The following is a 15,290-nucleotide window of genomic DNA, read 5'->3' on the forward strand; positions in this document are numbered from 1 at the left end:
CCATATCTTAAAGTTGAGAAGGCTAAAGTTTATTGATTTTTCAGTGGTTTTCCATTAACATGTAGATACCAAATTCAGTATGATGAGCCTCGGTCACTTGAGGATGTTATTGGAAAATTGAAACATTCCTATGAATAGTCAAAGCATAAGAATGAATCTCGGAAAGGATAGAAATAGAAGGATAAGGATAAAGGTAAGGGTAAATGGAAGCCAAAAATAACAATTGCTCAAAATGCAGAAGATAAAGAAAATGTGGCACCATAAAAGAAGTTCAATGTAGCTAGACAGGGACATGGATCACAACAGTAGCTTACAGGTGATGGTACTAGATGGTTGGAGTGTTGTACATGCGGTAAGGAACATATTAAGGGATATTTTCCACATAATCAGGGTCGTAGGCCTTAGATATATAGTTCACAGGAGGCACAGACTATAGGGGATGTTGGTTAGAGCATTTCTCGTATCTATGAAACACTGCATAATAGGAAGGAAGACCATCAGGCATCTATCATTGAGATGAATGGTAAGATTTGTGATCAATTTGTTTCTATTTTGATTGAACCTAGATCTAATTATACTTATGTTAGTCCTGACTTGGTGGATAAGAGTGGTTTGAATAAAGAAGTGCATGCAGAATCTTGGTTAGTGCAGTTGGATACAAGTATAAAGAAAAGAGTTGATCATCAGGTAAGAGATTGTGCATTTGAGTTGAATGACATGTCTACAGTAGCGCACTTCAGTGTATTGCCATTGGTATCATATAATATGATATTTGATATGGACTAGCTATACCTTCACAATACCAAGGTGGATCGTTATGATAAAGCCATTGAGTGCTTGGATGAAAATGGGGAACCAAGAGTCTTACAGGGAAAGAAGAAATCCACATCAGTTAGGATGGTGAAAACTCTACAGGCGAATCATAGTCATAGGAAAGGGTGTATGTTATTTGCAGTGCACATTTCTAGTGACAAGGAAGTTGAGGATGAGGATGTCTTGAGTAGGTACCCAGTTCTACAACAGTTTCAGGATGTGTTTCGTGTATATATTTCAGAGTTGCCACCTTACAAGGAAGTAGAATTTTCTATTGAGTTGGTGTGAGGGGAAGCTCCAACATCAAAAGCACCTTACAGGATGAGCACCCTTGAGTTGGTAGAGTTAAAGTTGCAGATGAAAGAGATGGTTTGCAAAGGATACATTAGGCCAAGTGTATCATCTTGGGGTACATCACTATTGCTTGTAAAGAAAAAGGATGGTACTCTCAAATTATGCATCGACTATAGGTAAGTGAACAAAGTGACCATCAAGAACATGTATTTGTTACCCAAGATTGATGACTTGTTTTATCAGCTGAAGGGAGCCACAATTTTCTTAAATATTGATCTGAGATCTGGATATCATCAAGTACGCATTAAAGAGGACATTTATAAGACAACTTTTTTGACCAGGTATGGGAATTATGAGTTTGTTGTAGTTCTATTTCATTTGACTAATGATCCAACTACCTTTATATGCTGAATAGTGTGTTGCATCCATATTCGGATAAGTTTGTTATTGTGTTCATTGATGGCATATTGGTATATTCTAAAAATGAGGAAGACCATGTAGAGAATTTAGCAGACATATTGAGGTGGTTGAGACAACATCAGTTGTATTCTAAGCTCAACAAGTATAGTTCCTTTTAAACTGAGGTACATTACTTTGGACATGTTGTCTCCAAGGGGGGTATAATAGTGGATCCAGAAAAGTTAAGAGCTATCATGGAGTGGGTATCTCCTAGAAACATAGATGAGGTGAGATTCTTCATGAGATTGGAAGGTTATTATAGCTCGTTGATTAGGAATTTTTCACAGATTGCGTATCATATGACATCATTGTAGTTGAAAGGTAAGAAGTTTAAATGGAAAGAGGAGTGTGATGCTAGTTTGGAGTAGCTTAAGCAATTGTTGACACATGCTCCAATGTTAAAGATCACAGATCTAAACAAAGAGTTTGTATTATGTACAAATTCTTGCAAGAGAGGACTTGGTGGAGTCCTTATTTAGGATGGACATGTGGTATGCTATGAGTCATGAAAACTGAATGAGCATGAGAAGCACTACCCAACACAAGATCTTGAGTTGGTAGTGTTTTCGAGAAAATTAGTATTTCTAAGAAATGCTAACCCTCTAGATTTGGTAGCTAATCTAGAAACAATTGTTAAAACAATTCACTATTTTTCCTATGAACAACAGATAAGAGAAAGATTATAAGGAGCCAACCGATAACTTTCGCTTGATTCCTCGCTTGATCCCTCCCTCCTTTGGCTGATCTCGTTGCTCCTCCCTGTACTTAACATGCTTGGAGAGTACCTGTGCAATTACAGAAATAAAGACCCATCAAATCATAATGATCCATAATTAATAAATAACATAGAATCAGAAGTATGATAAACATATGAATGCATTGATAGATTACAGAAACATAGGGGCAAAATCTTGAAAATCTTTATTAATAGAAAGAAGGATTACAACCCATAAGTTCGATCCAACACCATCCTTCCAGCTTCAAACATTCTTCACCTCATAAACAACAAGAAATTACAACATTGCCACAATACTTTGCCTCAATAATAAAACCATCAACACCTCCTTACAACTCAGGAGTTCTGAGCTGCCCCTACTACTGATTGCTTTTGTTCGATCAAATGTTTCTAGATAAGCTGCTTCTTCAACTGGGTAAACTTCACCCGGTCCTGAAGCTACTTTTACTCATACTACTGGCGCCCCTGTAGTTTACACCCTGGTTGCTTGATCTGCCTACGCTGGTGGATCAACTTCAATTGCTGAATCAACGAATTCAATCGACAGACCATAATTACATATTATTCAACCTCTAGATCCATTGGATGAGTGATCCATTTATAGATGAGTGAAGGAGGTTGGGTCAATGATGATGATGAATGCCTTTCTATTTTTAAGAATTGATTCCATGAAAGAGGGAGATAGGAGGTTGATGTTTCCTCATTCCTTTAGTCATCCTTGGGTGAACTCAAAGGGGTAGGTGGCACTGGAGAAGCTTCTGAAATCTCTCAGAACTTTTCCCAAGCTCACTCATCATAGGCTAAAGAGGGCTTAAGTGCGATTCATAGCACTTAGTCAGTGTGGCACCTACAATTCATTGCAGCCTAATGAAGGGCTTCCTGCAATGATCTGTTTAGAGACACTTTTTAGATGAATTTTTTGATGGAACTTGTTTGGGAGTGAGGCATTTGGATGACTAAGTTCTTTAGGGCATGGAACAACTATATTAGGGGTTGATGAACCCTAATAACATTGACATGTGATTTGGGGTTGATGTACCCAAATAAATTTGCAACAGTTGCCCCCTAAAGCATGAGGTCATAAATATCTATGTCGGGTGAAATGCTTTATCATGAGGATCAGAAGTTTCAAACCGGAAGGCAACCTGCATCAATTACAATACCATACATCATGATAATCTGTTTTTTTCTCATGAACTAGCTGAGGGAGGCATTCCCATGCTCATCTTATAAACTTTCATTACATTTATATAGATTAGATAGTCGTCTACAGATATAGATTTGTGATCCATGATTAAGATGACCATCTGTGTAAAGCCTTTGTACATGTGATTTGGTACTCCTGAATATATCACAGCCTGGATGGATGAAACTAGATCTGGAGTCTTCAATCTCATTCAATCTTCACCCAATGTACAAGTCTAACCATGTGAATAGATGTTCCGAGGTCAAACATGGAGAGACATCACTTGATTACCAACCAATGATGTAAGCTTTTAATAGGCGCGAGAGGGATCACCAATAATAGTGATTATTCTCAAGGTACTACAGTGCATTTTCGCATGGTGTGAAAAACTATTTGATGTCGAACACCATACAAAATATTTCAGTCGAAGGCCATTAATGTCAACCTCTCACTGGAAGCGAGAAACTTGCCATTGATGTATGCAAGCTTCAAAGCACTAAAAGGGTGTTTCTATGTCAATTTCTTGGATAATGAGCTAATGTCGACAAGAAGTGACTTGTCATAGGAGGGCCTTGACATATCCCACATCTACGACACGAAACGAAGTAAATGATTTTTGGAGATGAAAATTTACTGACGACACAAGGTTCAGGAATGGTGGTCATGAAAATGAAGGTTTGTAGTATTGCAACGAATGAAGTTTTAACTAGATGACTTCTCTTGAACATATCGATGACACTAAGATGAATTGGTAGTGTTGACCCAAAACAAAAGTGATGGATGGTGTAATAGACCAATGGTATGATAACCATTAAATGGAATGACCCAGCCTAGCTTAGTCACGGAGATGAAGTGAAAGTGTCATGTTCAAGAGCGACTAGCTACCATAAGTTTTCAAGACTTTTCCCATTTCCCCAGTCATTGTTGACCAGTACCTCTTTATTTTTTATCAAGCTTGAGAAGGATAAAATATGCTTGTTCTATAATTCTCCCTTTGGGAAAACCCATCGCTATTTGATGTTTTAACGAGTCTAGCGACAATGAAACTCAGTCTTGTCTAGATGGACAAGTTTGTCACTATTATGATATTTTAACGAGTTTAACGACAAATATAACTCAGTTCTTTTCATGTTTAGAGAGTTTTAAAATGGTCGAAAATAAATTTCTATAAGTTCTTTTTCGTAAAATAATCCCTCAGGTTTGAAAAGGGATAAAATAATACAAGAGAGATGTCATTTCCAATACTTTAATGAGATGGAAAAAATAAGTGCTCGACTATCTTTTATTATTTAGAGAGTTTGAAAAGAGTTTAAAGAGGACTCTTATGGTTTCTTTTCATTTTATATCAAAGCTCGAAAAGAAAGCAAAAATTTTGCTTTGTGGTAAAAAATTCTCAATTCTCATTTAGTACATCGGAATTTGTTTTTAGTCATTCTTTCTGCTCAAAACTCCACCAAAGACGATTAAAAATACATGTTCATGGATGAAAAATGACTAAAACCAACATCTACTTGATTTACATGTAAAAGTAAATATAAAACCAAGTTTTGGTAATTCATTTTAACCATTTCATTTCTAACATTGGATTTGGAGATCTAGAGCAGTTTTTGACCCCAAACTTCACCTGCTAATTATGAAGGATTTTTTGGATCATTTTTCGTGCCGTCAGGACTAGGTAGGAGCTATCATAGTGCTCTTCCATTCTATTCCATTTTTTTTCATTTTTGAGCAAAATTTCTTAGTTTTCTAGGCCTATAGGGTCTCATCTTGCGTTTTCTAGATCATCGCACCTTATCACTATCGAAAAGTGCGATGCATTTAAGGCTCCTAATAGGCAGCCCACAATGCATAACACTGTCTCCAAAGGCCAAGTGCGATGGGTGCAGAAAAATAAAATTAAACAGTTTTTCCCCAATTTTTTAACTAATTTTTGCCCAAGTTGGATCCTTATTTATCTAATTATTGTGTTTCAGATATTCATTGGATCAAAATGGTCATTACATAGTGAGAACGAGAACATGAAGAACAAGACATGATTGATTTAAATGACCAGGGCACAATTGATGCCTTAAAGAACTGTGCGTTGCTAAAGTTCTTTCGCTTATCCAGCATGCAGCGACAAATGGAATTGCTATAGTATCTTGTTCGTTCTTTGGACCCTACCGACCAAGTTTTTCATATTAGGGGTAAAGAAATCCCCTTTACCGTCGAGGATGTTTACTTTCTGATGGGTTTATCGAGGTGGGGTGCCCCTATTTCACTATCAGGACTCACCAGGGGAGGTGAATCAATGAGAGATTATATTCGCCAGTTCTGTCGAGAAGGATCTCAACCCAACAGAGATGGAAAGATTGATATCCGAGATTTTAGTGATCAACCTTTGAGAACTATTCTATTTACCCTTGCTAGATTGGCTAGCAGTGCAGCTTTACATTTTTCAAATAGATCTTATATGCAGTGTGACTTGGAATGTCTGGAACTAAAGGTATTCAACTGGTGTGAGGCAATTCTTCCATCTATGAGAGAACAACTGACCAAGGTGAAGGCTGGAAAGACAAAAAAATTTGGTTATGGGTCTATTTTGATTTCCTTCGCCTTGAAAAGAATCTCACTTATGTAAACACAACACATTTCTCTGGGAGTACCTAACCTAGAGACCCACGGATGTAGCGATGGGTAGACCTTATGGCTAAGCATGCTAGCCAGTCACTAATCTCATTTTCCTCCACTTTCTTCGAGTGGTTTGACCATCAAGATATGGGCTTCACAGAATATCCATATGCTGGGATGGACTTCCGTGGTGATCCAGATCTGGTATTGCCAGTTGGGGTGGAGTGGAGTGCCATTGGTAAATTGATTTGACCACACTTTTCTTTTTAAGTTTTCATTTTTTTTTGTGTGTTTTTATTATTACAAAGACTAAATGAAGTCGTATATGTATGCAGATATTGGACCCGTTTGACCTATGGTACGCCCATGGGAAGCAGATGCGCTAGTGGAGAGAGCTATTGGGAGGACAGTTCTTAGAGATTTGGACATAGTAGAGACCTTGGCTCAGTTGCAAGATCATGTAGAGGGCTAAACCCTTGGTATTCCAAATGTTCGGATTGATGAGTTACCCATGAGACTGCAGTTCCATACCACTAGTGTGCCGAGTCTTTGGACGAGGCTCCTGCGTATGATAGCACAAGCGGTGACCTGTTATCATTAGCACCACTAGTCTAGGATATTTTCTGCATTCATTTTTGAGTTTTTTGGGTCAGATGACCGATTTTGTCTTGGAAAAAAATTATTTGTAAAAAATTATATACAACTATCTATTTGACTTTCGGAGTTTGATTGTGGTTAAGTGATGAAATCCTGTTCAAATGATGATGTGATTTGAAAAATGCTTTCTTTACATATGTTGGAAATGTCTATTCAACACATAGTTTGCTAGAGAGTCGGTTAATGTGTTTAAATTTCTAGAAATATGTTGATACTGAATGAATTCAAAATGTATTTCCAAAATTTGAACTCTAAGGAACATGCGATGAATAGCTAGGTTTCAGATGAAATAGATGCCAATAAGCTGTAGAATGACAAGTTGTGAATCTACCCTAGGAATGATTTGGCGTATGCCATGTGAAATGGCATCAGAGAGGAGTTCAATCGACACACTATACTCAGTGATATTGTTTGTCAATCGACCAATACATATCCCTCTGAAACTCACTAACATTCCGCTTGAAGTGAAAATGGCCCATGCTGCAGAAGATAAGTTCTACATACTATGACTAGCTCTGTCGGCATACCCAACAAATGGATTCGAAAATTTTGACATATGAAACCAATGTGAGGTGGATTACCTAACCAAATAAAAACTCTAAAATGAAACTAACACGCAAAAATGAAATCAAAGCATATGTACAGTGAGTTTTACTACACTTAATTAAGCATAGTAATGTTTAAGATACAAACCATTTCGGGGCTACGACAATGGAATCCCATCATAATCGACTAACTCGTAGGCTCCTTTTGTCAACACACATTTAACAATATAAGGGTCCATCCATAATGGTTCAAACTTCCCTACTCCTAGTTTGTCAAAATCCTAATCGTAAAGCAAGACCAGGTTACCTTCTAAGAAGACACGAGGCTTAACATTCTTTTCATATTGTGCCTTGATGATGTGCTTCGTTAGCCAATGAGACATCATGACGGGTTTCATCCAGATGGATTAATTCCAAGAAACGTTCTTCTTCTTCAGAAGTATCGGGTAGCAGGTCAGTTGCGAGCTTGAGGGATGAGATTTCACATTGGATTGGTAAGACTGCTTCCAAACCATACACCAACTAAAAAGGCGTAAATCCGGTCACATTTCTCACCGAGGTTCGATATGCCCACAGAACTAAGTACATGATAAATGCTAATATCATTTATGGACTTCGATAATACTTTGCAACATGCGCTTAAGGATTTTGTTGATTTCCTCAACTTGTCCGTTAGGTTGCGGATAATATGGAGTAGAACTATCATGAGACAGTCCTAATTTGGTAGTTAACTCGATCATCATGTGATTGCAAAAATGTGACCCATGATCTGTAACTATAACTTGTGGCACACCGAACTTGGAAACTACATGGTTAAAAAAAAACGAGCAGTTGTTTCACCACTGTTGTTCAATGTAGGCATCGTCTCAACCCATTTGGTAAAATATTCAACAACAACTATAATATAGCCATGCCCCCCAGCCGAGGTGGGGTTACATGTCATAAAATCAATGCCCCATTTTGTAAATGGGCCAACAACAACGACTAGATGCAGTGGTGTAGGTGGTAATACGGCTTTACAATAAAAAATATGACAAGCATGGCACCTTCTAACATCAAGTATGCAATATTTAAATATAGATGGCTAGAAATAACCAACTCGTAGGATTTTTTGTCCAGTTGCTTAACCAGATAAATGCCCCCGACAAGCACCTGAATGGCATTCATTCAAAGATTTTTCGGCCTTCTCATGAGTAAGCCACCTATGTAAGATTGTATTGACACCATGATGATAAAGTGTATCACCAATGATCAGATAATCTTTGGCTTGGTATTGAGTATGTCACTATTCAGAGCGAGAGGTATTAGTCCTAAAAGCTTGGGTCTAGAGATAGACCAATATATCTCCATACCATGGATCACTTGTCGTTATCAGAAACAAAGACTAATCCAAGATTGATGCTTCTAATGTTAAATCATTGGAGGTCGAGGGAAGATCGCAAAGTAGCTTAGCAAAGACGAGATATTTCTTTGATTTGGATTTGATGAACTCCAAGTCAAAATCGTGTAAGATAACTATCCATTTAGAATATTTTCCCCCTAGCAATTGACGTGACAATATGTATGTCATAGGGTCGAAATCTGATATAACGATATTTTTCCAAAGGAGGATGTAATGTCGAAATCTCTGCACAGCTTGAACAGCTGCTAAGGTTAACTTTTCAACATACGAATATTTACTTTCTGTATCATTAAGATCGCGACTCAAATAATATATAGGGTGTTCAATTCCACTTTCCTCTTACACTAAAACCATACCAATGGTTGTATGGCAAGATACAAGTAAAAGTCTTTTTGATAGTTTGGGGCATACATTAATGATAATTTAATCATGGAATCTTTGAGAGCATCAAAAGAAGGTTGCACAACTTGGTCCCAATGGAAGGATACCCGTTTCTTCAATAGAAGTGTATAACCTTTATCTAATTCAACATAATTTGGAATGAACCTCCTCAGAAAGTTTGCCTTCCCTTGAAGTCTCTGAATCTATAACAAATTTAAAGGTGGAGGCATGTCAAGAATTTCCCGAACATTTATGAGATCGATCAAATTCTGTCTTTCAAAACTACGAATCCGAGAAATTGACCAGAGCCAACAAAAAACACACACTTGTGCATATTGAGTCTTATTTTGTAGTGTTGATAGTATAAAAATATTTCTCTCAAATGTTGCGGGTGATCAGTCTGTTTTTGCGAATGAGCAGGCAGATCATTAAGATATGGTTGAACAATATGTTTGATGTCATGGAAGGCATAATTCATCACCCTCTGAAATGTAGCCCTTGCATTCTTCAAACCAAAGGGTAGTTTTCGAGATGTGAATGTGCCCCACAGACATATAAATGTAGTTTTTTATTAGTCCTGTGGGCGGATATTGATTTGATTGTAGCTAGAAAATCCATCCATGAATGAAAAGATTTTGCATTTGCCACATTCGTCATAATTTGGTCGATAAAAGGTGTAGGATATTTTTCCTATGGACATTCTTGGTTTACATCCGTATAATCGATGCACACTCAAAGTTTCCCTCGTTTTTCATCACTGGAACAATATTAGGTACCCAATCAGTGAGAGGTACAGGGAAAATGAAGCCAACACACAAATTTTTTTCAACCTCTGATTTAATGGCAGCAAGTTTCTCAGGATGAATAGGTTGAAGCCATTGTTGACTGGTTTGACATCAGGGTACATTTTAATCTCATGTTCAACACTGCTTGAGTCAATGCCTGACATTTCCTCATAAGACCATGCAAATACATCTCGAAATTCGTGAAAAAGAGCATAGTAATTATCTAGTTCTAATGGAGAACAATATTTGCAGACATGCATATTTTCTACAATATTAAGCTTGGTCAGAATTTTTACAGAAATTATTTCTTCTATGTTAGATAGATTACACTCAGAATCTACAGTATTTATAGAATTTGACAAGAAATCAACGATTGATGGTGATTGAGTTCATTTGAATAATCTTAATTGTCATCTCGAAGGTGGGAATGATGATGATAATCTTCCCACGATGTCTCTCCTATCATCACTGATTGTACGATTCCTTATTTCATAAAATGTATACCCAAAAAAGGATCCGAAGAGGTGCCATACTCTAAAGACCTATATACGCATGCAATCGTTGAGTGCGGATTAGGGTTTGCCACACAAGCCTAATAAATTGATTGTTGTAATGATTCAATGGTGCTTGGTAGCATTGCCTCACCATAATCATAACTTTCAAAATAGTTGCAATTCTTCTTCAACTCAGATGATGTAGAAGAAATCATGTTGCAGATCTCCACTCTTGCCACTTCTACGAAACCAGATGGTGACGGGAGGGTAAAAGTACCCATCAAGGAAGGATCTTTTAGGAGACCTACTCCAACATTTTGAAGTGATTGTGAATTTCCATGTATCAATGGGATGCTTCCTATGGTCTGTGAACTATTGGCAAAGAAGGTTAGCTGATTAATGATTGTTATTCCACCTTTGAAGGGAAATTCAATTGTTTGAAAGTATGTGGAAACAACAACAACCATAGCATATACCCAAGGCCTTCCTAGTAAAATGTTGTAATCAAGGAGTCTATCAACGACATCTATGTCAACATTTACTATCTTGCCCCCTAGATCAACTTGCAGGTTACTCAAAATCCCATACAAAGTGTATGTTCTTCCATCGAAGTCTTTTAATGTAGTTGGTGATCGTGACAAGGGTGGTGAACCAAGAGTTTTCCAGCAGCTCAAAGAAATAATGCAAGCAGATACCCCCTCATCAATAATAGTTCGGTGAACATTTTTATTGAGATATTTTACTTGCATTAGGAAGGCTAGTTGCACTGGTAACTATGGTGCGTATCCTGTATGGTTAAAAATCACAAGATTAGAATCCATAGGATTGATTACAACTATTGCCAACAATAAAGCTTCTTCTTGGGAGGGACGGTTTTGCAATACCTCAAGTGTCGACATAGCGGAAGATGATTGAGCCAAATATTCCACTATATTATAGTTTTGAGCTACATGAGCACAAGGATTGAATGTTGATTTATGTACAACTCACTTTGGTGCCTTTATTGTTAATTCAAGTATAATTGGTGGAAAAAATTCTGGTGAAGTCGAGGTCGAAGTACTAGGTTGATCAGTAGCCTGGTTATTCGACGACGATGAATTTCCATAGTATTTATTCCTTGTTGACACCAAAACATCATTTTTCATATTTGCGATATACAACATGAGTACATGGGATGTGGAAGCATTATCAGTGGCAACCAAATGTGTTTCTGGGGTTGGAAACAGATCTGTCAACATTGCTGAGGTATTCGAAGCCTTTAGAAGTTTAGAGACCTCAGATTGATGTGGACAATCTCTTTTAAGATGCTCATCATTACATATCAAACATGGATAACGAGGTTTCTTGGCCGCAGTAGGGGATTCATATGATTTTTCAAGAGTGGAATTCTCCTGTTTCTTCTTCTTATTCTTTCCCTTTTTCTTACCTCCTGGTTCCTTTGGATTTTTTCCTTTGTTAGATGACACAACATTAATCTTCGAGGCAAGAGTGTTTTTTGATTGATTTTCATTTTGACTGGAAATAGCAAGAGTTTGACTGGATGGTCCTCTTTCTATTTATGTGCTCGAGGAACTGAATACGTCATCACCGGCATGAGAGTCCCTACTCAATTTTGGAGGTGGTAGAACATTGAAAGCTGGTCTACGTGCATCAAGAATTTTACCATAGAGCATGCTTGATTGTGTGCAAATCAAATCCAAATATCAGGCATGAGCAACAACTTGATCTTCTGTGACAACTCCTCCTTTTTCCACATCCTCATTGATTGATGGAAGCAAGGAATTTATGAGCCACTGAGCTAAAAGCTGATGAGGAACATATCTCTTAACCATTTGATGACAACGCCGCCACTCATGAATATGATTTGATATATGAGTGGAGGTAGTCTGTTTAAAGTTGGTCAAGAGTTCTGTTCCAATCTCGTACCTGATAGGTAACTGGAAGTGGGTCAAAAAGGTAGTGGCTAGAATGGTGAAGTTATCAAAAGAAGCTCTAGGTAATTCAATATACCATTTAGTAGTTGGACTAGTAAGCGTTCTTTGGAAAAGACGAAGTCTGATCGAATCATCATTCAAAGTGTTGGATGAACACCATAAATGAAAAGTCATAACATGATTCGATGGGTCTTCTCTTGGATTTCCATTAAACTTTGGAATGTCAGATGGAAATTTATGTGGAATCACTAGCCACCAAGGTGCATATGCAATTGGATCATTAGTGAGCCAATTTAAATCTAGTAATTCTAAAGTTGCTACAAATGGCAACTGCCGATTCAAGTCAGGTGGAGCATACCCAAGATAGGATGGAATTGCTTGTGCAATAGGTCTTTGCATACCAACATAGGGCATCTGCATTTGGTAACCTTGGTAAGGTTGTTGGACAAAACCAGTATAAGGTGGTTTTTGATAACTAGTTTGGAATTGTGGTTGTCCATAACCTACAAAGCCTTGTGTCATGCGGAAAGAGTCAATTTTGCGGACAAAACCGACCTCCCTAGAAGCTAAGGCTTTCTAGTGACAAACAGGACAATCAAGCACTATCTTTCCCTAAATATGCATTTAAAATACAAGCAACCAGGTGTTTAAAGCATACCTTTAGTCCAACGCTGTTTGTAGCAGTCCAGCCTCTCCGATCCAGATGAGATCCTCCTTCTCTTTGAAACCTGCATTCACTAACAAGCAAACGATTACATAGCACCTGAATAACTCATATAATAGAACATATTCATCATAAAGACCAAGGAGTATATGAAACAGATTATATATAACAACTTGTTGAGAAAAATGAACTTAATTGTATTAATTGGAAACAAAAGAAACCATTACAACCAGTGCCTTGGTGTTGTGCAGGTCCCTCCTAGGGTCCAACAAGAGTTCTCCTTTACTTTGATCAGCTCACCCACTTCCAAATGAAGCTAAGAAAGGATGGGAATCTCTCCTCTCAAGCTCTATAAGGGAGTCCTAATTTCAGCAGCATCTACCCTTAGGAATGTTCAACTTTCAACCTCCCCTCCCTCTGGCCCAATGCCTGTATTTATAATGCTTTGGAGGAAGTTAATCAGGTCCACCATCAATGGGATAAGCCCCTCTTTCAATGGGATAGCTCCCCTCTTGATGGGATAAGTTCCTCTTTCATAGGGATGCATGAACCATCTGGAGGCGCTCAATACACGTCAAACCATCTTCTAGAATGCTCTAGATTCGACCACAAGTAACTTTTTTGAAGTAAAACTCGCGCCTTTTGACCTTTACAGGAGTACGCACCCACCCCTTTACAGACAGAGCGTACAAGTACACAGGTATTGTGAAATTGAGGTTCGTACACGCAGGTAAGGTTAAGAGAAACTGCGTAACCAGAGTTAATTGACTTTTTTAAGGACTTTCTCTCTTTCTTGGAGTTTGACATGAGGAGCAGAGGTATAAGACCTGCCAAGGAGGACAGTATGACAGTTGATGGAGCCATATTGACTGCAAATAGTCATGGTGACAAATTTTAGTGTAACAGATTGCCCCCTAAAGTGCGAAGCCTGTAGTAGATTAGGGTTTCATATCATCTAGGAAAGGTGAAGCACTTTATCATTTCAAGGATTATCTTGTGGAGAGCCCAGTTGGAACCTGCAAATATTCAACACAAAATACATATATAAGATCATATCATCGCTGAGGTAGGCATTCCCATACTCAGATTGAAAACTTTAACTAACAAACTAACTACTGCTCTGATATAGGAATGATTTCACAGTACACCATAATCATAGACTCATGTAGACATAGTATGGACGCAGCCATCTGTTTATGATTAGTCTACTATATAATGAATACAAAACTCCTCGTAGCCTGGATGGTGGAAACTAGATCCAGGGTCTTCATTTCTACTTCCCGAAATAGTACGATTCTAACCATGCGAATAAATGAGTTGATGTCGAACATGGTAGAAACCACTTGATTACCAGTCGATGATGTAAACTGTTAACAAGTGTGAGAGAGACCACCAGTGATGTCAATGGTTCTCAAAGTACCCAGTACAATCCATGAGATGTGAATGAATGTGTTGATGTCGAACATGTCACGGAATCCTTCGATCGAAAGTCAATGATGTAAACTGTCGTCAAAGGCGAGAAACCTGCCATTGATGCATGCAGATTTCAAGATACTGACGATTTCTAGGTCATCTTTCTAGATAATGTGCTGATGCCGATAGAAAGCGACCTGTTGTAGGCAAGCCCACAACACGAAATCATAGATCAAGTTGAAGAAATGTAGCTGTAAGGACTGACTCAGGGATGGTCAGAATGGATGATAGGTATTTTGCAGTGACCTCTTGAACACATAACGACACGACAGATGGCTTGGTGACAATTGACCCAAAGTTAATACCCGGAACCGGCTGAAGATTTTCAATGTGGTTTGATGAACTATTAGGCAAAGGATTTCCCAACCCAGGTGAATGAAAAAGTGTCGTGTTCAAGAGTGGTGATAAGGTTTTTTCTAAGACATAGGATAACAAATAGGCTCATTTTTCTCTCTTTTCCCCCACCATTTCTGGCAAGTACCTCTTTATTTTTTACAAGCTTGAGGAGGATAACATATGCTTGATTATAAGCTCATCCTTCAGATGAGTCCAACTTAGTTCAGATTCGAACACTAAGAAGGAGTGGTCCGTTCCTGTTTGTAATCGAACAGATCCTTTACTATGAAATTTTAACGAGTCCAGTATAGGAGAAACTCGGCGTTTTTCAATTTTAGAGAGTCTGAAAAAACTTAAGAAGACTCCAGGGTTGACCTTTTTCGTAAATTTGTGTCTCCCAAGCCCGAAAAAGTATAAAATAATACTTGAGAGAACCGCTTGATCTTTATGACCAAGGAGTACTTTCATGATTAGTGTCTTTGACCTGAAAAGTAAAAAGCGATCAAGGACACGTCGTTTTA

General features: G+C 38.0%; 1 pseudogene; it reads left to right on the forward strand.

The window, feature by feature from the left end:
• The first annotated feature begins 6,245 nt into the window (after positions 1-6,245).
• Positions 6,246-15,290, forward strand: part of LOC149157541 (callose synthase 3-like) — a 169,829-nt pseudogene continuing 160,784 nt past the window's right edge.

This window comes from Pinus tabuliformis, chromosome 5_2, assembly GCF_031772625.1.
Source record: "Pinus tabuliformis cultivar Carrire ecotype Pingquan chromosome 5_2, CPIR1, whole genome shotgun sequence".
Taxonomy (NCBI): domain Eukaryota; kingdom Viridiplantae; phylum Streptophyta; class Pinopsida; order Pinales; family Pinaceae; genus Pinus; species Pinus tabuliformis.